The 26,920-nt window shown below is 43.1% G+C and overlaps 1 long non-coding RNA gene across 4 annotated transcripts in view; it reads left to right on the top strand.

Annotated features, from left to right (window-relative positions):
- The first annotated feature begins 1,944 nt into the window (after positions 1 to 1,944).
- LOC147369747 (uncharacterized) overlaps positions 1,945 to 26,920 on the top strand; it is a 438,283-nt gene continuing 413,307 nt past the window's right edge. Inside the window, exon 1 of one of the 4 annotated variants that reach the window (XR_015167856.1) lies at positions 1,945 to 2,987. This is a non-coding gene — a long non-coding RNA (uncharacterized LOC147369747). The remainder of the gene's footprint in view (positions 2,988 to 26,920) is intronic. The other 3 variants (XR_015167857.1, XR_015167859.1, XR_015167858.1) reach the window with 3 other exon arrangements.

Here is a 26,920-nt window from a genome sequence, read left to right on the forward strand (position 1 = left end):
AAATTCATGTCCGTCGAGTTGGTGATGCCATCCAACCATCTCATCCTCTGTCGTCCCCTTCTCCTCCTGTCTTCAATCTTTCCCAGCATCAGAGTCTTTTCCAATGAGTCAGTTCTTTGCATCAGGTGGCCAAAATATTACTTTATAGCAAGTCAGGCTTGCTCTTCTGAAGTTACAGAAGGACAGATCTTTGGCCTAGTGTAAGAAGCAGAAGGGGTAGCATGGGTCAGTATGGCAAAGCAGTGAGCCTCGCCTTAGTTCTATTATAGGATTGGTGGTACTCCTTTAGTTAGAAAAGTCCATCATGCCTTTCCTCAGAGTCAGTAAAAAGTTCATATGTTTAGTTTCCAGGACATAGTTAGCTTAAATGCTTTGTCCTAATGTGTGTCTAAAGAGATGAGGGTATTTTAGGATGTGTCTATCTCATACCAACTGAGGATGAACTATACCACCATGAAGTAGGAAATTTTGTCTTTCACATCTGTTAATTTGATTCAGGAGGAAAAATGCTGTTATCTAGGTAATTTAGCTTCTTTATGTAAGTTTACTGATTTGCAGACCTCTACCAGAGAAATGAAACAAAATTGTTTTAGTTATAGCCTGTGAGGTGGCACAGTGGTAAAGATAGACAGGAGATATAAGAGACGCGGGATCAATCCCTGAGTCGGGAAGATCCCCTAGAGTAGGAAAGGGCAACCCACTCCAGTATTCTTTCTAGCCTGGGAAATTCTATGGACAGAGGAGTTTGGCGGGCTACAGTCCATGGGGTTGCAAAGAGTCAGACAGAATTGAATGACGGAGTATGCATACACGCCCCAATACATTCTCTTGCAGTGAAAACCTAAAAAGATAATGGGTAATTGCAAAGGACGTTGGGATGTTGTGTCCTTGCCAGTCTCTGTGTGGGAAAGAGAAAATTGGGAGTCTATCTTGGGAGCCCCTGCTCTCAGCCTTTAGGAGGATTTTCCAAGCTGGCTCTGTAACCTGACTTCTGAAATTGGCATTTGGAAAACCCCAGACTAGTATCTAACTAGTTAAACTGTATTCATTTGAATTTTGCTCGCTCTCCCTAAGGTTCTGGGCCTGGCTATTTGGGCAGCATTTTTTTGTTTGTTCTGTTTTGCTGTGCCAGGTCTTCCAACTGTAAGTGACTCTCTGAGGACATGATCGGCTGAAGGAACTTCTTGGTGCATGGGGATGAACTGGAAGAAGAAGTCAGGGGAGGGACCAACTGAATGAGGCTGGACAGTACGGGAGCTGTTAATGATGTCTGTGCTTAAAAATAATGATTATTCCGTAAAGTCAAAAAAACTAAAGTTGAAAAACTTTCTTTGCCCTCTACCTTAAAATGAAGAAACAGATGGCCAGCTGTAGCTGTATATTTCTTGTTGTTGCAAGTAAATGCAGCCACAGGAGCTTATTTTATGCTAAAAGCCTCCATCTGCTAGATGTAATCTTTTCGTACCTGTAGAAAAAATGAATAAAATAAGAAGGACCCACTCGCTTCTGACCTTGACTCTCCGCAGATTATGCACCTAAGATAGTTTCTTTTGTTCCTTGACAGGTCTTAATTCCAAAATGATAGTGCTGTAGTATTTTGACAGTTTCATCCTTTTACCTAAATGGGGACGAATTTGGCTTCCTAATATTCCTGGTTGGCATATGTTTTGCTGCAACAGAGGGAGAGGATTTTCCTTTAATGAGCAATACCCTGTGTCCCTTCACAGCATCTTTTCTTGTTGTAAAAATGCTCAAGCATCCTTTGCCTCTCTAGTCTATTTGCTACACGGAATTGAGAAATCATTATAAATAAAAGAGGTATTAAAACATCCTCACTGTGTCATGGATCTGTTTATACTTTGGAAAGAAGGGGAAGGGGGCGGGTAAATGGAATGAATTGCTATGAATGTGCTGATCCATTGGGCCCCATCTTTTCCAACTCAGCCCCACAGGGCTTCCTACCTCTCTTCCCACCTGCTCGTCATCATCGCTGCAACGTTATTCTCCCGGATGCTATGTTTCTTTCCCAGTGGTTGTGTGTAATGGGAGTGCTATTTAAACAGAATTCATTGTCATTCGGGCTCACTTTGCTTTCAGGCACGTTGCTTCCACTTTGACTCAACTCTTTAGAAAGTTGGAGTTTTAACAAGGACCTAAGAGGTTATGCTCTTCATTCAAGAATTTAAAAAATAACCTGAGGCCAGAAGACTGACACTCCAAGGCAGAACTAATGCTGGACACGGGCTCTTGTCTCTGACACACAGACTGTGAGAGTCACATGGAGAAGCAACCTGAGTCTCAAGGTTTGTATGGAAAACTGGGATGCCTGACTTCAAAAAAGAGGCTTTCCACGAACTTTTTGTATTGACCTTGGGTAAAGTAGAGTGCACGAGAGTGCTTATTAAATATAAGAGTGAAAAACTAAGGAGCATTTAAGAATGACTTCAAGATAGTTTAGTGTAGAGGCACAGCCCTACTCTATTTTTCAATGTGATTACTCCGTAACATCACACGTTACTCTAGTGATGGACAAGCATCCAGTGGTTATAAAGGAAAAACAAACAAATTAAAGGGGGAATAAAAGGGAGAGGAAGAAGAACAGTGACCATATGCTTGACTTCTGGCTGTGTCAGTAACTGGTGGTGTGATGCTGGGCAAGTCACTTCATTTTGCTTGGCCTCAGTTTCTCCACCTTTAAACAAAGAACTTGGTCTAGATCTGGAAGCCATGGCCCTGGATCAGCATTATTATCTTCACCTGGGAGCACCTTAGACATGAGGGTTCTCAAACCTCACTCAGAGCCCCCAGTCAGAAGCTGTAGGGGTGGGACCCAGCAATTTGTGTTTTAACAAGCTCTCCAGGCAATTCTGGTCACACTCAAGTTTGAGAACAAGCCACTGTAGAAGCTTGGCGGTCAGCTGCCAGAGCTATGCTGCAGAAGAGTTGGAACAGCTCTCCTCTTGGTCCTGAGAGGTCCCTTCCTAACGGTGAGTCTGTGATTTCAAGGCTTTGTACATTGCTCCATCCATTTCTATATCAATTTCTTGTACTTTCCACCCATAGAAATCAAGTATCTGTTTACCTTTCTGAACGCCTTTCTGAACGCAAGGGTGTCAGGTTAAAAATCTTTCTGGTATTAACAACATGAGGGACCCATTAACAACATTAGACCCAGAAAAGCAAGTGTTTGTGGTCATGAGTATTCATAAGTGAGTGTCTTTGCTGAAAAATGAATGCTTATGTTGACTATCAACTCTGCCAAGTAGTCGTGGGTTTTTCTGGTCTCATGATGGGGGCAGCGCATCCTGAGGGTAGCTGCAGGGGCTCTGGCTTCCCGTGGCCTATGTTCAACTTGAGCTCTGCCACTTGCAACCTTTGGTAAGTTATTTTCTGCCTCAGTTTCAGTTTCTCTGTCTGTACGTAGAAAAACATGCAATATCTGTTTTACAGTGTTTTGTAAGGATTCAAAAGATATGGTTCATGTAAATATGCTTAACACACTAGATTGCATTCATTAAGAACTCGATAAATGTGAAGCATCTTTAGTCCATTTCTCAGTGTTCTGTAGCTTTCGAATAAGAACGGTGATGTTTTCTTGTAATAGATAACATGTGAATAATATATAAATGAAGCAAAATGTAAAATATTTGGAAGATTATCTGGGAAATTATCTTATGCTTGGGGAGTATCCTATATTGCAAAAGTGGTCCAGTGGCTAATGATCTCAGAGAAAGGAGTCAGATACCGTAACAATTTCAAAAAGACAGGGTGAAGCGATTAGCACAGCTCGTCCTCTGTGGAAGGACGTCTAAATATACCTCTTACCATCATCAATCCTGAGTCGGTTGTTTGGGGTCACTTCCAGAGTTCACTGAGCTCTAACTAACAGGCTTTGAAGATTAGGTGGGACCCCTCTTATCTGCTCAAGCTACCCTCCTTCCCCCTGACTTCCCTTCTGTAGCATTTGTTACTCTTGAAATAGTTTATCTTTAGTTGACTATAAGTTCCAGGAGGGCCAGAACTATGCTTGTTTATGTCCTCATGGTTTAGCCTAGTTCTTGGTTCAAATGCAGTAGCTCAGAGCGTGTCTTTCCTTCCCTCAGTGTCTTGTTATGTGAGTCCTGATGGCTTACAGGTGTGCTGAGTCACTGATTGCTCCTCCCTTGGGGAAGTCCAGGTAGGAATAGAAATTTCCAGGTTTCCAGGGCTAGTCTCTTTCCACCTCTAGCAGCTTCATCTGTTTAGTACAGTGTGAAAAAATAACTGCCTGGAGGAAATCTGGAGAGATCATAGTATGACTTAGAAAAACAATTTCATGAAATTTTTTTAATTTTTTATTTTTTTTTCTAATTTTATTTTATTTTTAAACTTTACATAATTGTATTAGTTTTGCCAAATATCAAAATGAATCCGCCACAGGTATACATGTGTTCCCCATCCCGAACCCTCCTCCCTCCTCCCTCCCCATACCATCCCTCTGGGCCGTCCCAGTGCACCAGCCCCAAGCATCCAGCATCGTGCATCGAACCTGGACTGGCAACTCGTTTCCTACACGATATTTTACATGTTCATGAAATTTTTTTAATGGGCTTGGTCTACCATATGCCCATGTAAGTCTTAGGCTTTTTTCAGTCCAGAGGGTTTCTGTCCCCTCTCTGTTGGCTTCAAGAGTCACAGCTATTGCAGAAAATGCACTCTGGACCTGTTAACAGAGGCGACAATGAAATTGAATACATTTACGATAGAATTGTAAAGCTGGGCATGATCTCTTCTCACTCATAAGAGCCAGGTACTGAACTTAAGCGTTCATGGTTATTATTCTGCTTCTTCCTTTCTGTGGAAATGTGATTCTTGCTGGTGGAGTGTAACTGACAAATAATAAAGACAGCTGCCCATCATCTCTTAGTGGGGGTTCAGGAGAGAGGTGAATCTGCAACATCCAGATAAAACCTTTCCAGGGAGAAACTTAATGGGGGGGTGAAGTATAATAAATAAAACACAAGTCAGTGAAGGAGCTGTAAGAAAGCATTTCTGTTGGGGGGAAATACCCAGACAAACCCAAATGTGAGAATAAAATGAAAAAGTCTTTCCAAAATGAGAGAAAGCAAAGCAATTTCAGAGAAAAAGTGGCAAAGGTGGAATGAAGCTTAGCTTAATAACTTCCTGTTATTATCTAACTTAATTCTTCTTGGAGCTCAAAGTGCTTTCATGGAATGTGTCTGAATTGTTTGTTAAAATAAAGAACTTGTGTAGGGATGACCTAACCTCCTTGGAGTTCTAAGCTACATGCTGAAGATGGACATGGGGGAGGATTACTTATAATATTCTGTGAGCCAATTTTGCAAAACTTGTTTACCATTGATGTGCTCTTATGAAGTCAGTAGCTTCAACTGGGCATGAAGGAGAGGGAGTGGAGTGGATCGTGCATGGGCAGTCATGTCCAACGCCTGTGACCCCATGGACTGTAGCCCACCAGGCTCCCCTGTCCATGGGATTTCCCAGGCAAGAATACTGGAATGGGTTACCATTTCCTCTTCCAGGAGATCTTCCCACCCAGGGATTGAACCTGGACCTCCTGCATGGCAGGGGGATTCTTTACCACTGAGCCACCTGGGAAGCCCAGGAGAGGGAAGACTGGGCAAATGGTGTCTCACATCTTGTCCATTTGTCCGGTTGTTCTTCTCTTTATTCCTCATACCGTCAAGGATTGAAATAATATTAGCACTGGCTGCATCTATTTTGATGAATAGTGCGCATAACTTTGAGGGATGTATTCCCAAGAAAATGGTATGTTCTGGTCTTTCCTGACATAGCCTCCACCCCTTTATTAAACTGTAGTTAATCCCCACACTAAACTTCTAATTCAGTAAACAAGAGTGATTTCTGGTAATCTTTACTCGACATAAGTACTCTAAGTAATCCTAATGCAGGTGGTCCAGGAACCATGGTGGTTTAGTCACTAAGTCATGTCTGACTCTTGCAACTGCATGGACTGTAGCCCACCAGGCTCCTCTGTCCGTGGGATTTTCCAGGCAAGAATATTGGAATGGGTTGCTATTTCCTTCTCCAGGGGATCTTCCTGACCCAGGAATCGAACCCAGGTCTCCTGCATTGCAGGCAGATTCTTTACTGACTGAGATATAAGGGAACCATACTTGAAGATACACTGGTGTTGGTGTCTGACTGTGGTGGGCCCTGATGTCAGATGGATAAAGTTTGAGTCTTGGATCAGCCACCTTCTGAACGTGGGAAAATTACTTGATAACTATGCCTGTTTCCCCAGTGTGAAAATGGGGATAATATTACTATCTACCTCATAGAATTATATTTGGTGAAATGATGCAGAAAACCATATTTAATACAGTGTATGACACAGAGGAAGCTCTCAACAAGTGATAGTTATATTGTCATTTTCATGGTTCTGCACAACCCCTTCTTTGAGCATTTTAGACTTTTGGATATATGGAAAAAAAAAGAACTTGAACTCGCATAAGCAAAAGGGTGGGCCTGTGTAAACGCTGGGCTTAAGCTTTGGTATGTGTCAATGATGAAGAGTCTCTACCTGACCAAAGTTTAGTCAGGTTCCTTGTCCCTCCCCTAGGCCCATCTGTGCACCTCACTGTAAAATCCAGTTTTAGCAGGAACTCACCTACGTCAGGAAGTTAGACTGCCCTGGTGGCTCAGATGGTAAAGTGTCTGCCTGCAATGCAGGAGACCCGGGTTCTATCCCTGGGTTAGGAAGATCTCTTGGAGAAGGAAATGGCAACCCACTCCAGTACTCTTTCCTGGAGAATGCCATGGGTGGTTGAGCCTGCTAGGCTACGGTCCATGGGGTCACAGAGAGTCGACATGACTGAGCAACTTCACTTTCACTTTCTTTCACCCAAGTCAGTTTTAGCCAAGAATCCTCTATTCTCCATATCTAATCACCCTTAATTGGGTCAATTAAGTTAACTGGGTTCTTCATCCTCCACCATCCCCTGGGTAATGTCTGATCACACTGGCCTGTTTTCAGTGAAGATTCTGTTAGGTCAATTTAATTAGATCCCTTGTATGTGTTTCTGTTTGTAATTTTCCATCCAGTGACCCCCCCCACCCCAACCCTGTTTCTTGGCTATAAATTCCCACCTTTCCATGTTGTTTTCAGAACAATCCCAGCTCTATACTGAGGTTTCTTTTGCCCTATTGCAATAGTCTTGAATAGAGTCAGTTTTTACTGTTTTAATTACTCTCCAGCTGTTTCTTTGACATAAATTGTGGAAATGGCAGGTGGAGAGGTGGCCTTGGTGACAAGACACTTGAATACTATCTAAACCTCTCATTTCTCTTCTCAGCATCTTCTGTGTGTTGTCATTTTGCTTCTGCTCCAGGTAAGTTTTTTCCATGCAGGGGAAAACACCCTCAGACAGCTTCAGGCTTTCATTCTCAGAGCTTGTATCCAGAGAGGAAAAGAAATGTTCCAACCTTTTCTTTTGGAGAAAGAGCTGATTCTTTCTTCAAAGATAAGGGCTCTTTGAGAGAGGAGAGAGGACTGATTGGTTCAGATAAAATCAAATGTCCATCCCTGTATCGTGGCGTGGGTGCTGGCCTGGGTCATGTGCACACTTCCTTATCAGAAGGTCGGGTCTCATGCTGGGCATAGACTCTGAGTCATACCACCTGTTTCTTCTGGTCCTCTGTATCCTTGTCTTTATGTACCTATGATAACACATAGCCCAAACCCCAAATGTACCTCCTCAGCACTGGGAACACAGTGAGATCCAAATAGCTATGGCCCCTGCCCACATGGGACTTACAGTCTCGTGCGGAAACAAATTTTCAGCATGAACAGGTGATAGACCATATGACTGCTCCACTCGCAGTCCTCCTCCAATGCTAGGAACTGGGGAAACAGTATAGTAATACAAAGAAGAATGTGATCTGTAAATGAAAGTTCAGTTCAGTCGCTCAGTTGTGTCTGACTCTTTGTGACCCCATGGACTGCAGCACACCAGGCCTCCCTGTCCATCACCAACTCCCAGAGTTTACTCAAACTCATGTCCATTGAGTCGATGATGCCATCCAGTCATCTCATCCTCTGTCGTCCCCTTCTCCTCCTAAATGAAAATAATTGAAAGTAATTGTAATAAATTAAAACCTCAGAGGAGGTGATAATGCATGTAGTCATACATACACACAAACAAACCTTAAGATACTTAGAGCAATGCTGGATTCACCCCCTTTTGCCACTGCCCCCCACCCCAACAAACACAAGTGATGAATAAATTATTTCAGGAGAATCAGTGGTCTAGGTGGGTCTGACTCAGTTGTTGAAATTTCTTTGCAGAATTTTTTCAGACATCCAGGACTCACGTTCCTTATTTCTGATTTTAAAATGGGATGGGTGTTCTCAAACAATCACCAGCACGTAGATCAGATTAATAGTAATACTAGCTAACACTCACTGAGCACTTACTGTTGTAGGTGCTTTACGTGGATTAATTCATTTAATCCTCTCACCACTACTGTGAGGTAGGTGTCCTTATCTTCTTTACCCAGATAAGGAAGCAGGCGCACAAGGCGAAGGAACTGTATTTATTGAAGGCACAGCACGTGCAGGGCTCATTGCTGAGTGGAGTTCATAATGTTAAATTACTGAATCCTGCTAATAACACTAAGAGGTAGGTAATGTTTTTTTGGAGGACCCAGTTTAAAAATGAGGCACTGAGGCTTGGAAAAGTTAAGAATTTGCCAGAAATCATGTTAGGTGAGTGTTAGAATCTGATCTGGAACCCATGATGTTTGAGTTGAGGTCTTGTTCTCTTAACCACTGAGAGCAATTCTGATTTCCAGGTTAGTTTGTTGAAACAGAGCTTCATAAAGTACGTGCCTTTTCATTGCAAATTCTTTGGAAAGATAATTTGTTTTGTTCATCATAATTTCCTTGGAGGCAAGGAATGCCTTATAGGCCTGTCTTTTCTTTGTTTTAGTCCTGTTCTACGTAACAGAGTTGCTGTGAGCTGGCCACATAGAAGTGACAGCAAATAAAGCATTTTAAATATCTAGTTTTATATTCAATCATTTAAAAAGGTGCATATTCTATGTACCAGGTACTGTGCTAGGCAATGAAGATTCTAAATAGGTTCCCTGTTACCCTCCATAATTTCACCCTGGTGATTTCCTTCATAGCAGGGATCACAATTTGCAATTTTTACTCGTTTACTTTGTCCTCATATTAGAACATAAGCCCCAGGAGGTAGCGTTGTTGCCTGTTGTGTTAACTTCTGAATCTTGAGAATTTAGGTCAGTGCCTGACATGTTTTAGGTGCTTATTAAATATCCATTGAATGAATAAATGAACAGATGAATCAAATAACTCACTGCAAGTTTATTGGGTGGTATCTGTGTGTGTTAGTTGCTCAGCTGTGTCCCACTCTTTGTGAGCCCATGGGTGATATCTAGGTCTTTCCAATTTCTCATGTTAAATTTTTTTTTAAACACTCTTCCCCTGTTTCCCTTTGTCTATTGCATCTGCACATGACTTCTGGCAATGGGGAATCATTGAGCAGAGACCAGAAGATCAACATTCAACCTTCATTTATAGGAACTGAGGCAGTGACAAGACAGGGAGGCAGTGCTAACCGGAAGTTAGAATCTGAAAAGGGACCAAATAGTTTCATATCTGTTCCTTTCAGCCAGAGCTACAAAGTCCTGCCTATGTAGGAAAAATGTGATTCTTTATTTGTGGATAGAACTGACCACTGGGAGTAGGGTACAGATCTCTCTTTACTTTGCAGAAGTAGCAGCCTGACTCTGTATTGAATGGGAACTAAAGAATTTAGAAGATTCCCTCTCCATCCACAGCTTGTTTCCAAGCCTGTTGTCTTGCTAAATTCTCCTGCCTTGAGCAAAAAGCTTAGAGACTGCAGTATAAAAATGAAGGGAGAATTAAAATGCATTGGCTGAGTAGCTACAAAATTCATATTTGTAAGCTTTTGATGATACTGGGTGGCCAAAAATGTGTTCGAGTTTTTCCATAAGATGTTACAAAAACCTGGATGAAATTTTTGGCCAACCCAATACCTTCCCATGTTATCACAGGCAAAGAAGTTCTGTTCAAGTAGCCACAGTCGTGTGCCAAGTGTATTTCCTTCGTCATTCCCTGGAAAGAATGCAAAATAGGTTGAAAGCCCATATCAGGGGTTGGCGTCTTCCTTCTGTCAGGCCCAGGTAGTGAATAATTCAGACTTTGTGGATCACCCTTTTCCACACTACTTAGTTGTGCTCTTGTTGCGTGAAATCACCCATAGACAACACGTATGGGAAGGAGCATGGCTGAGTCATTATGGAAACAGGTGTTAATCTCTGGCTTATATGGTACTTTGGTATTTAATTTACGTAAACTTCTGGAACCTGGAAACACGCATGCACACAGTAGATGCACCATTTCAAAGTGAGAAATAAACCATTTTGAATACCTCAGCTTGATTTGGAAATAGCAAAAATCAGTAGGGCTTTACAAGTCTCAGCACACTTTCGCTGCTTTCGTCAGTGTTGCGTGAGCACATCTCAAGAATTAGATGTATCTAGCTTAAACCTCAAGAATTGAGAGAGAGAGAAAAAAAAACCCTCTTAATCCTATGCTGCCTCTTGTCAGAAGCCAGCTTGGAGTTCTCACCATGGAAAAATGCAGACCTCAGCTACAAGGATCCAAGATCAAAGCTTTGGAAGTAAATTCCCTTCAAAAGTGGCTCACAGCTGCATTAAAAATTGCTATTCTTCGTGTGCATGGCCCTCCCAGGAGAGCCCACTGGCCCAGTGCCACCCTACTTACCCTAGAGGCCAGCCTGACCTTGGCCATCCATCTCTGCTTGAGAAAGCCAGGCTCCACAAATCACATGGCTTCCCATTGACTTTCTGTCAGGGCAAGGTAACCAAACCTCTTCTTTAAGATGAGGGGCAGGAGACGCAGCTCCTTTCTGCCCAGGTGCTCTAATGGGAACTTCTGGGTCAAGAGAACTCATATCTGGCACAGAGGGTACAGGCCTGGAGAGGACAGGCGTGTAAGGTGCTCCTCCTGTGCTCCAGGGCTTCCCTGGTAGGTCAGACCGTAAAGAATCTGCCTGCAACGCAGGAGACCTGGGTTTGATCCCTGGGTCAGGAAGATCCCCTGGAGGAGGATGCTGTCATCAGCATGCAATTAAATCTCTGCCATGCCATTTATTAGCCTTTGACCTTGGGCAAGTCACCTAACCCATTTGTTACTCACTTTTCTAATCTGTAAAAATGGGGCAATTACAGTAACCATCTTATAGGCTGTGGTTATTAAGATCACATGAATATATACAAACTGCTAACATGCATATGTGCATGCTAAGTTGCTTCAATCATGTCCAACTCTGTGCGACCCTATGGACTGTACCCCACCAGGCTTCTCTGTCCATGGGATTTCCCAGGCAAGGATACTGGAGTGGGTGGCCATGGCCTCCTCCAGGGGATCTTCCCCACCCAGGGATTGACCCGCGTCTCTTACTTCTCCTGCATTGGCAGGTAGGTTCTTTACCAGCAATGCTACCTGGGAAGACCAAAGTGCTAACATAATGCCTACCAAAATGTAAATGACCTTGATAAATGATTAAAAAATTATTACAACTTTGAAAAGGGTGACTGCATGTCCCTTCAGTGCTGGAGTGTGTTGGGTCATGGTCTAACTGGATCACCCAAGGATTATTGAATTCTAGGACTTATACTGCTATTTGTTTATTTTTGGCTGTGCTGGGTCTTTGTTACTACACAGGCTTTTCCCCACTTGGAGTGAGCGGGGGCTACCCCTCCTCGCAGTGTGCGGGCTTCTTGCTGCGGTGTCCTCTCCTGTTGCAGAGCACAGGCTCCGGGGCATGAAGGCTTCCGTAGCTGTGGCATGTGGGCTCGGTAGTGGCAGTTCTCCAGCTCTAGAGCACAGGCTTAGTAGTTGTGGCACACGGGCTTTGTTGCTCTGTGGCACGTGGGATCTTCCCAGATCAGGGATTGAACCCACGTCTCCTACCTCAGCAGGTGGGCTCTTCACCACGGAGCCACCAGGGAAGCGTTACGGCTTGTACTTTTGTCGTTATTGTTTTATTCGGAGCCACACTCTAAAGTTAATGTTAATTGGTGGATCTTTGTCCAGTGGAGATTTAAAACAATTACTTTCCACTGCAGGAAATTATCCAAAAGATCACAATGTTATTGCCCTGATCACTCAAATCTAACACATATAGCAAACTTATTTTGGCATATCTTTCCTGTCCATATGAATCTCTTTTCCTCAAATGCTCTTTGAATCAGTGTTACTATCCTGCTGGTTTCCTGATTAACAAATTAAATTTTGGGCATATGTTCACTCTATATTTATATGAAGGATCATATTTTTAACCCTTAGAAATTACACTTTGAGAAATAGCATCTATATGCGTAGGTTATGATCACTATTCTCATTTTTTTTTCAAAGGCAGATGATGTCATGGAAAGAACTTTAAGGCTAATTGTCCAGAAGACCTTGATCTGAAGTTGAGCTCGACCACTTTTTAGTTTGAATGGATCTTGCATCTGTAAAATGGGAAAAACCACAGACAGGTTACTTGGCAGTTGTATAATCTTCCAAGGTAGACTGCTAGGGGCTGTCCTCCTAGCCTGCGTTCTAGCAAAGAGATGTAGTTACTCAGACAATTTGTTCTTCACACCCAGGCTGATCAGCACCCCTCAAACAGAGCTGCCTCCAGGCTACCTTTCCTACAGCTTGTAGTTCCCAGCAGGATGCGTTTCATCATCCTGCCCACTGCCCCTCTCTCTACTCCCGGGGGAAATAGTAATAACAACATAACCTGTGTTTAGGCCTCAAAACTCCAGCATGTGAAGGGTTTTCTGTTTTAAGTGATTGACAAGTGCTCCCAGTTAGTGACACTTTGTGTGAGGGTGGTGTGGTGTGTACTTTAAATGTGTCATCTCACTCAATCTTTACCCTGGTCCTGGGAGATAAACATTAGCATACCCATTCTACAGATAACAAATTGAGAATTGGAGGTGAGGTACCTTGCCTGGGAATACTCAGTTAAACAGTCCAACCTGCTTGAATTCTAACCCATGTCTGCTAGTATTCAAACTCTACATCTGTTCTCATTTGTTGAACATTCGCTAAGTACAAGATTCCATGGTGAGGTGAGCAGGTGAAGGGCGCAAGGTAAGAAAATACCTGCTCCAGAAGGGCTCACTTTTTAGATGTGGAGGATAAAGAGAAAGTAACAGTCACCTCTTATTTAGTGTGTGAGGCATGCTGCATAGCAATTTCATTTACTCCTCACCTCAGTCTGGCAGGATAGGTGATAGCATCTCTGTTCATGGGTAACAAAACAGGTTCTAGGAGATGCAGTAACTTGCCGCTGGTCCCACAGCTATAATGATTCAGATTTCTGTCTGTGCATTCTATCATTCATAGCCCCCGTGTCAGATACGAAAAGACACATCACCGTAAGAGGTAGCAATGTTCAGTATTGCACGAAGACTACAAGCACCCAGAGTGAGCCTGATGAGCGCTGCGTGTGTTGCTGGGAACCAGCTGCAGTCAGTTTATATGTTTATTAAGCACCTTTGTTTGCCACATACTGAGTGCCTGGCTGGGAAATAGTGATGACAAGAACTTGAGCAGTTCATGGTCTAGGGTGAGGGACAGATGTGAAAACAGGCAGCTGTAACATAGCCTGGTAAGTGGTATGCTGGAGGGTACTATGGGAGCACAGAAGTGGAGCCTTAATCAGGGGGGCTAGGGGTTCCAGGGATGGGTTCCCACCTAAAGCTGCACCCCAAGTGATGTTCAAGTCCCACTGACCTGTCAACTAAAGGTCAGTGTGATCTTAGTTTCCCTTCTCTCCAATGTTCAAAATCTATCATCAACTTCAATAAACCACTTGGATTTGACTTGAACATGTTGTCCCTTGGTGAGTGGATCCACCTTTCTAAATCATATTTTCATTGGCTAATCTGAAAATCCATTTTCACTGCAAACCAATGGTATGCTGCAGAGAAGGCAATGGCACCCCACTCCAGTACTCTTGCCTGGGAAATCCCATGGATGGAGGAGCCTGGTGGGCTGCAGTCCATGGGGTCTCTGAGAGTTGGACACGACTGAGTGACTTCACTTTCATTTTTCACTCTCATGCATTGGAGAAGGAAATGGCAACCCACTCCAGTGTTCTTGCCTTGAGAATCCCAGGGACGGGGGAGCCTGGTGGGCTGCCGTCTATGGCTTCGCACAGAGTCGGACACGACTGAAGTGACTTAGCAGCAGCAGCAATGGTATGATGAAGTGGCTCAAAGGCTGTTGGGGTGTCAGGATTGATATGTCTTAGAATGGAAAAAAGTTAGTGGATAATGTGCAAAATTGTATCCTATGTACAGATGATTGCAATTTAATCAGATTTATTTGCAGGGTTCTTCCTTGAGTCCTGTTACATCCTCCAGCTGGGCTGGAGCTTGTTTGCTTGCATATGTAGATTTTCAGGGTCTCTATAAACACCCATGCTTATGAAACCTACAAAACAATTGACATTAAAAAAGTCTCACTCTTGTCTACCATAATATCTGCAGAGTAAAATATTCAACATAAATATCTTTCTTCTATTCTTGGAAGGCAGCTCTTGTTACCATGTGTATTCTTGTGCACCTTTATATATCCTCCTACAGACAGTATATGCTTATACACAGATATGAGTGTGTCTATATATATGTAAATGTATGTATGAACACACATTCTCATTTTTGGTTGAGTTTTACACAAATAATATAACACTTTAATATTGCCTTGGATCTTACTCTTTTTGTCATTTAATAATAAGTTTTGCAGATCATCTCTTCCATCATACTACCTATTGACTTGTCTCATCCTTCTTATTGGCTGTTTCATATATCATTGGCACATTTTAACCAGATTCCCTTTGATATACATTTGCCTTTTCCTGTTTTTTGGCTATTAAAAAAACATGGCAATGAAGAAACCTGTACACACATGATTGCCCATATTTGTCCACCTTTTGGATAAATTCATATAAGTGGAATTGCCAAATGAAATATCATGTTCTTCTAAAATGGTTAGATGTTTCCCAGTTCTTCTTCAAAAAGCTGGTAGCAATTTAGTCTTCTGTCAACAGCATGGGAAGATGTTGTTACCTTGTATATTCTCTGCCTGGTTTTGTCAGCTTCCAGGACATGTTGTGATGATGAAAACATGGGTGTTTTGTCTGATAAGTTGGATGTAAGTTACATTTATCAGGCTGAGAGTTGAAATGTAAAAATCGCCTGCTCAGGTCTGAGTAGTTGAAGTGCAACATTTTAGGGCTGCCTCCTTGGGGGCTCCAGATATAAGAATACCCCTTTTTATGTCTCTTCAATATCAGGATGCACCTTGACCTGTTTTTAACTTTCTGCATTTCTTAATGACAGCTAGACACCTCAAACCTGTGTTTCTTAGAAAACTCTGGCTTGATTCTCCCCAGTTATTCTTTGTTTCTGCAAAGGGTATCTCTGCTCTCTGTCCCAGGCCTGGCCACCTCACATTGTGGCTCTCCATGCTTCCACTCACCCTTCTGAGCAGGTCTTGAATGGGTGACCTTATCACTTCAGGAGACAAACACACATTGTACTGATCTTTCAAGCTCAATATCCTTTTGCTTAAATGTTAGATGGATTTATGTTATTGCTCTGGGAAGCAGTGATCCAGGGAGGAATTAGTGTTCAGATGAGACTCTGGTCTTGTTAAAATGGCAACAGGAGAATGCATGCACTTGCCCGAAACCATTGGCCAAGGTCTAATCCAGTCTTTCTCCTTTCTTCCCTTCCTCAACCCATTTGGTTATTTGAATTCTGTTTGCATCTTAGCTTCTGAGATTTTAGGATTTGAAAAGGGAAGTTTGGCTGTGTAGGGTGCTGACAGGTCTGTCTTAGTGACTTTCAGTGGACAAGGAGGCTACATCATTACATCCAAGATGCCTTTTGAACTGGACTTCCGTGCTGTTGGCATTGCTGGGGGTGGTCAGGCTGGGGCCCCCTTGGGAACTTTTCCTCCTGGAGGTTCCTGGGGAGGCACAACAAAGTATATCAGTCACTGTCAAATATGTTCAGTCAGTTTCCAGGAACTGTGGAACCCAGATGTTTTCCTTTACTAGTATGCTTTGTGCTCTGCAAAGCAGGCATGCTCTTAAATGGTTGCAAGCGAGTTAAAATTAGGGAGGTGGTACAGTGAAGGACTCATTTGAAAAGACCTTGATGCTGGGAAAGATTGAAGGCGGGAGGAGAAGGGGACGACAGAGGATGAGATGGTTGGATGGCATCACCGACTCAATAGACATGAATTTGAGTGAGCTCTGGGAGTTGGTGATGGACAGGGAGGCCTGGTGTGCTGCAGTCCCTGGGGTCACAAAGAATTGGATATGACTGAGTGACTGAACTGACTGACAGTGAATGAGAAGGCATGGGAAATAAGACTTAGTAGATTCAAGCTTGGTTTGTCTTAACTCTGTCCCTTACTAATTGTCTGACTTATGGGTGTATTGCTTAATCTATTACAGTCTAGGTATATCCTTGTGGAGAAGGCAATGGCACCCTACTCCAGTACTTTTGCCTAGAAAATCCCATGGATGGAGGAGCCTGGTAGGCTGCAGTCCATGGGGTCGCTGGAGTCGGACATGACTGAGCGACTTCACTTTCACTTTTCACTTTCATGTATTGGAGAAGGAAATGGCAACCCACTCCAGTGTTCTTGCCTGGAGAATCCCGGGGACGGGGGAGCCTGGTGGGCTGCAGTGTATGGGGTCACACAGAGTTGGACACGACTGAAGCGACTTAGCAGCAGCAGCATACCCTTATATAAAATATGTCAATAATGCCAGTTTATCTTCATTAGAGTATTCAGTTCAATCAGTTCAGTCATTCAGTCATGTCCGATTCTTTGCCACCCTATGGACTGTGGCATGCCAGGCTTCCCTGTCTATCACCAACTCCCAGAGCTTGCTCAAACTCATGTCCATTGAGTTGGTGATGCTATCCAACCATCTCACCCTCTGTCATCCCCTTCTCCTCCTGCCTTCAATCTTTCCCAGCATCGGGGTCTTTTCCAATGAGTCAGTTCTTCACATCAGGTGGTCAAGGTATTGGAGTTTCAGCCTCAGCATCAGTCCTTCCAATGAATATTCAGGATTGATTTCCTTTAGGATTGACTGGTTGTATCTCCTTGCAGTCCAGGGGCCTCTCAAGAGACTTCTTCAACACCACAGTTCAAAAGCATCAGTTCTCTGGTGCTCAGCTTTCTTTTTTTTTTAGGAAAGGCAAATCTTTTTTTTTTGCCATATATCAACATGAATCTGCCACAAGTATACACGTGTTCCCCATCCTGAACCCTCCTCCCTCCTCCCTCCCTGTACCATCCCTCTGGGTCATCCCAGTGGTGCTCAGCTTTCTTTAGGTGAAAAATGTGAGCTGTGTGTGCATGCCAAGTTGCTTCAGTCGTGTCCAACTCTGTGTGACTCCATGGACTGTAGCCCGCCAGGCTTCTCTGTTCATGGGATTCTCCAGGCAAGAACAGTGGAGTGGGTTGCCATGCCCTCCTCCAGGGGATCTTCCCTATCCAGGGATCAAACCTGCATCTCTTACATCTCTTGCATTGGCAGGCATGTTCTTTACTGCTATGGCCACTTGGGAAGCGCAAAATGTGAGCTACTAGTTGATAATTTGGAGCTGAAAAGGCTTATTATCCTTCACTGGAAATGTATACTAGATGATAAACTTGTTATCGTATTACTTAATTCTTATAACCAGTCTTTGAGAGAAGTACTGTTATCCCTATTTTACAGATAGAGAAAGAGGTATTTGAAGAGGTTAAGGAACTACACTAATGGTATATAGCTTGTAAATGGTGAAACCAGGTTACAAACCTCAGGGAGTAAGAGACTGGATGTGAGAATCTGCATTCATCTTTGAGTCCATGCTTAAATACTAGACTCTTATGCATCTCCAACCTAGGGGTTACCAGCAAGAGGTGAGTGTGCCCTTAGGGGACATTTGACAATTCTGGAGACATCCATGGCTGTGACAACTGAGAGAGTGAGTGTGTGAATGGCCTCTAGTGGGTAGAGGTCAGATACACTGCTGAACTCCCTGCAATGTGCAGGACAGCCCCACAAGGAAGAATCAGCCAGCTCCAGTGTGTCCAGGTTAAGAAACGCTGAGCTAACACATATACTTACAGCGTTTTCCTACAGAGAAGGTAGAAAAGTGGCCTTTCCCTTACCTACCTATTTTCTCTGTGGTACTTGGCAATCCTCTAATACTCCATATAATTGATTTACTATGCCTTTTTATTATGTCTTCATTCACCAGAATATAATGTCCCAATATGTTTTCACGAATGTTTCCCAAGTTCTTAGAGAACCTATGCATGAAGTGAATTGAAGTCGCTCAGTCGTGTCTGACTCTTTGTGACCCCATGGGCTGTAGCCCACCAGGCTTCTCTGTCCATGGGGTTCTCCAGGCAAGAATACTGGAGTGGGTATTTCCTTCTCCAGGGGATCTTCCTGACCCAGGGATTGAAGCCAGGTCTCCCGCATTGCAAGCAGACACTTTAACCTCTGAGCCACCAGGTAGATGCACAAAAAATATTTGTTGAGAAAATGAGTGACTACAACATGAAGTGCATGGAAACAACTCAGGGGTCACCTGTCACAGGGACAGGTGACAGTCGACTTGGATCCCAGGATGAGATGGTGGTCAGGCTACGTTCTTTCTGCCTGCTGGGCCCGACCAGTGACTCTATGTGACCTTCTGAGAGATGCTGAGTCCAGCCTGTCATCATTCTGTCATGAATGGTCATAGCACCTGTATCTCATTTCTTGGGCTTTCAAGGCATGAGGTCATGATGCAGTGATGCTGGCTTTTCTGTAGAGGTGTCGGAAGACTTATCTGACTCCAAAGCACTGTGCTTTACTGAGGTTGTAGAATCTCTCTCAGATTTGTTCAGAGAGATAATTTACCCTTAGAGAGAGGGGGAAACGTCTTCTTCAAGGCAAATTAAAGAGAGAAGCTCCTATGGAACTCCCGGGTATGTGAATGTACCTGTAAGTTTGTTCCCTGCTTTTCTGCTATTAATACTATCTATTAATATTAATGCTATTAATGCTTACAACGAAAATGAACCCCCTTGCCTGCTTTCTGATGTTACATAGGTTCACAACTGACCACCTTGGGGCTGGAGGATGTGGCTGGTATCAAAATAAATTCTATCCTATAATATTCAATATCAACTTCTCATTTGTGAAATTAGAATGCTCATCTAACTCCAAAGGTTATTGTAAGTATAATGGAGTGAGGAGTTTTATTTTAGCAATTAGTCTTAGAGTTCCTCTTGGGGATGGAAGTTTGTCTAGAAAAAGATCAGATGTTGACTATGGGAGGGTGAACTCTGATTTCTTAGTTTGCTACTTGTCTTTCAATGGTTGGCACCAGTTTTTTCTATGTTACTTTATTTGGAGACAGATGTTGAAAGAGAAACTCCTAAATGAAATAGCAACAGAAATAGATAATTAAACCATTCTGTGTAAGAAATACATAGATTTAGGGGTGGCAGACAAAAGGGAGGAGTGGAGGGTGGGGAAATGGGGCTGGGCAGCGTGGTTGGGGGCTGGAGGGTCAGTGAATGTGCAGTCAGATGGCATTTAGGGAGGAGAGAGTCAGAGGTCTGTTTGCTGTGATAAAATCCTCCTCTTCCGTCACTTTAACTTCTGTCAGATGTTATGTGAGCAGCTGGGGAAAGTCAAAGGAAGTGGGCTGAATTTCATGTCTGTGACATCCTTGCAGAGAGAAGGACCCCTGGAAATGAGATGCTAATGAGATTAAGAGTTTGGTGCAAACAACTCAAGAGGCAGAATGAGAATGAGAACATAAACTATAAGGATTCACTGGACTCTTAAGGCGGTCACTGGCTTTCTTAGACGTTATGGAATTGAGGTTTTGGGTCAGTTTTACTCAAATGTCTGAGAGTGGGCAAATGCATTATATGAGGTTCAAATGACTACTCGTGAAGTAGTTAGCCTAGGACCTAAAAATAACAAACATGCAATACATTTTTCATCAAATTACATGTATTTTAATCTGTCATCCAATTATATATACTCTTTCCTCAGAATTAGATTATAGTTATTTTGTTTTTGTTTTTTTAATTAAAAAATTTTTTATTGGGGTATAGTTGCTTTACAGTGTTGTTAGTTTCAAGTGTACAGCAAAATGAACCAGCTGTAGGATACATAGACATATCCCCTCTTTTTTTGGATTTCCTCCCTATTTAGGTCACCATAGAGCACTGAGTAGAGTTGCCTGTGCTATACAGTAGGTTCTTATTATTTACCTGTTTTATACCCGGTAGTGTACATATGTCAATCCCAATCTCCCAGTTCATCCCATCCCTCTCTTTCTCTCTTGGTATTCGTATGTTTGTTCTCTACATCTGTGTCTCTATAAGATCTCTATACCAATTTTTTTCAGATTCCACATGTACATGTTAATATACCATATTTGTTTTTCAGATTGGATTTAAATCAGGGGTTATAAACTTCTCTGCAAGTTTTGTTGACTGGGCTATGTAATACCTGTATTTGAATACTCTTAGGCCAGGGTGTGCTCTTGTTGCCTCAGGCCTCTCTATTCCCTATTATCCAACCCCTCATATTTATGTCCTGTCTGACTCCTACAGCCATTTAAATTTGTGGGTACTGATTTAAATGGATACACTTAAACTATGCAGAGATGAGAGGACCCACTCTGGAATATGATGCTTGTCCTTGCAGGTAGGTTTTATTATTGATCATAATATTTACTGTCCCTCCTATGGAAGGGTTATAGATCCCTCTCACACTGATACGTGATTTGCTTTTTGTTAGTGAACAGAAGTGAACTGTGTCCTCTGTTACCACATGGCATGTATTACTTGTGCACAGAAGTTTTAAGAGTCCTTGCATGATTTACACATCCCTCCCTGTGCCAAGAGACCAGCAATATCTCAGATAGGGATTTCTCTGTTACCCTCAGTCTCCAAATAAAATATGAAACAAAGCTGATGCTGATCATGGGTAGGAATGTAGCATGAGTGAGAAATAGTTGCTGTGAGTCACTGAGATTTTTTTGGATAATTTGTCACTTGAGCATAATCTTGTCTATGATGATTAATGTTAGCCCTTTATATGTTTTATAGATAAAACACTTAAGGGACCATTCCTAGCTTGGGTCAGAGTTCATGAAAGCCATCCAGTTCTTATTTCCATTGAAAGGAATTTGAGGAGGAAGAAAGGTTCAGAGTTGAGTGCTAGTTAACAACATTGGTATGGTTAATTGCAAGGAGTGTGCAATGAAAGAGAAGGTTGTGTATGTGCTGGGGAATAGATATAAAGTAAAATCCAACTTATTGCTGCAAGTGTGGCTCTGTATGAGGCACCAACGAGTGCCCCCAGAAAGGAGTCCATCTTGGAACATGAGTGTTGGCATAATTCATGGAGTGTTTTACCACTGTGTCTGCTCCTCACTCTTTCTTCAATACTTGATAAATTACGCAGGTTCTTTTGAGGTCCAAATTATCCTGATGAAACTCAAAAGAAAAACATGAGAAATAAGAGCTTTATTTACAAAAATAAAACAAATCTCAGGGTTGGGAGAGGTGAAACATCTTGAAAATACCTATTCTTTTAGTGAACACAATAATTTATGGTTTAATTACTGAATGTCTTCTAGATAATGACTTTTTAAAAAATTATTTATTTGGCTGCACTGGGTCTTAGTTGTGGCATGTGGGATCTAGTCCCTTGATCAGGGGTCAAACCCGGGCCTTCTGCATTGGGAACTTAGGGTCTTAGCCACTGGACAATTAGGGAGATCTCTAGACAATGACTCTTAAATCTATAACACTGACTTTGACTTTCCTTCTCAGAGCTGTTAAATATTTCCCTTCTGAGCTTTTTTTTTTTTTTTTTAAGCCCCAACACCACCTTTAAATTTGACATTATGTGATTCTGAACTTGTTACTTTCCTTCCCAAATGCCCTATTTATGTCATGATGCCATTATTCTTTCAGTCTCCTAGGGCTTGAAATTTAGAGTCCTCTAGGCAGGCAAAGGCCCTCCTGGGAAAATAAACAGCAAGAACAAGGGCAGAGAGGACAGGTCCTAAGGAGGACTTAGGGAATCATGAAGTTCTGAACATAGATGAATGGTGTGGAAGATGAAGCAATGGATCAATGGCTTGAAGTCAGGTGGTGGTGAGCAGGCAAGAGGTTAGGACTTCCTTCTGTGGCCAAAAGGAGGGCATGAATTTGTTGGACATTAGCTAGATAGGATCTGTTTCATTTTAGATGTTTCTGGCACCAGCATGGAGGACTGTGGGAGGAGGGAGAAACTGGAGATGGAGAGACCTGCTAGGTGGCCACGGACAGGTGCTCAAAACCTGAACTAGGGCAGAGGGAGTGGACAGACAGGGAACACCAGCTTTTGACCTCCCGAGAGAGGAAGGTCTGCATGTACATTTTCCTTGCCTTCTGCACTCAGTAAAAAAGGATAATTTTGCCATACCAACTATAGGGGATCAAGGCTGTGAGGGCACCCTGAAATCCCCCAAGGCTCTGAATTGAGGGTGCCCAGGTGGAAATCTGTGGCCTAAGCCAGCAATTATCCCCCAGAGCTGCAGAACAAGAATTGACTCAGCAGAGTTTTCTGTCCAATTTTTGTGAGAGATACCTGTGTGCTCACCCAGCCTCTTTCTTGTCTCTTAATTCTCTCAGTTCTGTTCCACAGTGGAGCCTATAGAAACATAGCTGCCCTCTTCTACCCCTCTTTTGTTCAAGGCAAGAAAATTGTTTTAATACTGTTTGCAACCCATGCAGAAAAAATATTTCCCAGCAGGTGTTTCTGAGCATTAAGCAGGTTTTGCTGCTGCCCCTTCCACACATCACTTTAACAGCCACTCCAGCAAATTGCTTAGTCCACGAATTCTCATCTCCCTTGCTGCCTGCATTAAACTAAGAGGAGAAAATAAAGATCATTAAAGTCCCCTTCTCTTGATTATTTTTTTTTTTAAAGTGCATGATGCATTCTGGTGAAAAGGGAGTAAGTTTAAGCTCTGGCAGAACTATTATGCAAATCAGTAACTTCCCTCTTAGAAAGGTTCATATCCAACTTCCTCAGGCAAGTCCGACCTGCAGCCTGGAGGAAGTTGAAGGGTAAGGAGAGCTAATGCTTGCTCTTGGTTGAAGTTGTGAAGACTCCTAGAAAAATGGCCAGGATTTGAAGGGGTCTCTGGTGTTATAACTGGGGATAGACTCCTCTTAATACCTGGCACATTCATAGCTGAGCAGAATCTCAGGTGTTTAATGTTATATGAATCAAATTCTCCTGGCTACAAGAGGCAAAGACGTAGAGAAACCTGGTCTAGGAAGGGAGATGTGTGACAATAAAAGGAAGTGAATTTCACAGGAAAGAAACTGTGGGATAATCAGGCTCCTCAGAGGCAGGAACCAGAGTAAGGAGATTCGTCAAGATGTTCACAGTAGGCATGGCTGGATCCACACTCTTGTGGTTCATCATTAACCCAAGTTAGATCGTCTCTCCATCTCTGCTTCTTTGAGTGTATTTCCTGCCATTACTATCTGTGCGCCAAACCTGGCACATTTTTATTTTCTGTACCTCAGTTATTCTGTTCAGTTTCTGCTTCTTTATATATTTTCTCCTTATGGCTTGATCAGCCTCTCTGGCCAGAAGTCTTTATTCTTGTGAGAATTCAGGGCCATCAGCTAGCTCATGAGTTGTCTTTCTTGGGACGGATACATCCAACTAGGGTCATTGGACGATAGTGATGTGGGTAGTAGATAGGGAATGTGACTGCTCCATCTTGATGGTCTATGGGTAGGACCTTTTCTTTCTTTTTTAATTTTTCTTGTACTTACCATGTTTTGTTAGTTTCTGCTGTACAGCACAGTGAGTCAGTTATTCATATATACATATCCATTCTCTTTTAGATTCTTTTTCCATATGGTCATTTTGGGCTTCCCTATTGACTCAGATGGTAAAGAATCTGCCTGCAATGCAGGAGACCCTGGTTCGAACCCTGGGTTGGGAAGATCCCCTGGGGAAGGAAATATCTACCCATTCTAGTATTCTTGCCTGGAGAATTCCATGGACAGAGGAGTCATTTACTCAGCCATAAAAAAGAATGAAATAATACCATTTGCAGCAACAGGGACATTTTCTTTAGGTGGGATTGTAGGCATGGATAGCACTAGTACCAATATGGAAAGTCTCCTGTGATGGTGAATTCTGTGTGTCAAATTGCATGAGCCCAAATAGCTCAGGGATGCCCAGATAGCGGGCAAAACATTATTTTGGGTGTGTCTGTAAGGGCATTTTTCGATGAGATTAGCATCTGAATCAGTAGACTGAGTAAAGCACCTTTCCCTCATGCCTGCGGGTGGGCATCATCCGACCCACTGAGGGCTTAAACAGAACAAACAGGAAGACGAAGGCCAAATCAGCTTGTTCTCAGACTTCCATCTTCTGCTCTTGGACACTGGTGCTCCTGGTTCTTGGGCTTTCAGACTCACACTGAGACTTAGACCTTCAGCCAGTGATTCTCAGGCTTCAGACTCAGACTGAATTACACCACCTGCTTTCCTGGTTCTTCAGCTTGCAGATGGCAAATTATGGGATTTCATAGCCTCCATAACTACTTGAGCCAATTCCTGTAACAAATCTCTCTATATATCTAGGTATCTTCTATCGGTCCTGTTTCTCTGGAGAGCATGACTACACCCCATTATGGGTTAATTAAGAAATATATATTGTCAAATTCTGGAACTTCCTAGGTGGTGCGGTGGTAAAGAATTCACCTGCAATGCTGGAGATGCAAAAGATGCTGGTTCGATTCTTGCATCAGGAAGATCCCCTGGAGAAGGGAATGGCAACCCACTCTGGTATTCTTGCCTGGGAAATCCCATGGACAGAGAAGCCTGGCAGGCTATATAGTCCATAGGGTCACAAAGAGTCAGACACGACTGAGCACACACGTATTGTCAAACTCTAAGTGGCATTCACTGTGTACACTCAAATTATTTACATTTTCCTGTGGTTGTAAGAAGCTTTGAGATTTGTCGGATGGGGTTATCATCCTTTCTATAGAAACCTGGAAACATGGATTAGGGAAATTAATGACTTGACCCAGGATATAGGTCAGTCTTGAATATGAAATCATCCTTGTGGTACATTAACACTGAGTGCTTCGTCAACATAATTGAGAAGTACTACTCTTAGTTAGTAGTAGAAGTACTACTCTTAGTTAACTGAGACTCTGTAAAATCACTTTCCAGGTTAAAGTCTTAAAATGCCTATGACTTCACCCTGTTCCTAGCAATGCTGCACTATAGCTATTGAAAGTATGATTTGAGTTCACAGAGAAATCTTTGCATTTAGTGGATATTTTCCCTTCCCTATGAAACACTAGGGAAACACACTTGGAGAAGGAAATGGCAACCCACTCCAGTGTTCTTGCCTGGAGAATCCCAGGGATGGGGGAGCCTGATGGGCTGCTGTCTATGGGGTTGCACAGAGTCGGACACGACTGAAGTGACTTAGCAGTAGCAGCAGCAGCAGCATGAAATGCTAACACTTGCTCCTTGAAAGGAAAAATTATGTGGTTTCACACATTCTGAATGATTTCTGTAAAAAATGTCTCTCATCCTAGCTCCTAGGGCTTCCCAGAAAAAAGGAATTCTTCGAAGGCCTGAGAGCTCCACTTGTAGCCAAGAGGACTTTATCTCCTCTGGGGCAGTGATTGCTAGCATTGTAGCTAAATGCATCTGAGGCTGGCCTCTGACCACCCTGAGTAAGCTGGATGAGTTGTTAACCATGAAATGATGCTTGAAGGAACCTGAAAAGCTATAGTGAGAGCTGAGGAATACTCTGCTCACTGCAGCTTTGACTTCTTGGCACAGAAGCCCATGGAACATTCTTCTGCCAAATGTCTCTGTATGGTGCCCTCAATTGGGCCAGGCGAGCTGTCTGGAGGATTTAGCCCCTGAACTCCTGTTGCTGACTCTTGTTACCCAGGCTGCCCTGTTTGGTGACAAATAACTGTACCATTTGCAGATGGATCCCTGCCGGGAGGCCAAGGATGCTGCGGGTTGGTGAGCAGGCAATGGGCTTCTAGGGCAGCTGCTACAGTTGGACCTGTGATTTCCGAAGGACAAGAGTATCAGACAAGATCCAGTCAAAGCCTCAAGATTTCTGACCATTGGCTTTTGACTTGTCTCTGATGCGTGTGTGCATACTAAGTCGTTTCCATCATGTCTGACTCTTTGCGACCCCATGGACTGTAGCCCACCAAACTCCACTGCCCTTGGGATTTTCCAGGCAAGAATACTGGAGTGAGTTGCCATGCCTTCCTCTAGGGGATCTCCCCGACACAGGGATGGAACCCATGTCTCCTGCAGCTCTTGCATTGCCAGTGGATACTTTACTGTCTGAGCCACCAGGAAAGCCCTTGTCTCTGATCTGTGGCCCCAAATGTCCCTAGGACACAGACCCCCACCCTTGGTCCCTGATGCAGACACTCACACAGAATCTGGGGTGGCATGTGTCTCATGCATGTGAGTTTGAAATACTCTGTAGGTCTGAGCTCTGGGCTCTTGCTGTTGGAATTCCAAGTGGTTAATTTCATTCCAAGACAAGTGGAGAGCAGGTAGAGAAAGCACAACAAGGTGATGAAAAAAGAACAGAGAAAGGTTTGAAAGGAAAGAAGAAGAGAGGGAATAAAAGCAGATGCTGTGGGGTTGGGAACTTTCAGATCAGGGTCAGGGCTGCCAGTCCCTAGCCGTGTGACCTTGTGCAGG

Source organism: Bos grunniens, chromosome 7 (genome assembly GCF_055505025.1).
Source record: "Bos grunniens cultivar Pamir isolate PY7600 chromosome 7, Bosgru_T2T1.0, whole genome shotgun sequence".
Taxonomy (NCBI): domain Eukaryota; kingdom Metazoa; phylum Chordata; class Mammalia; order Artiodactyla; family Bovidae; genus Bos; species Bos grunniens.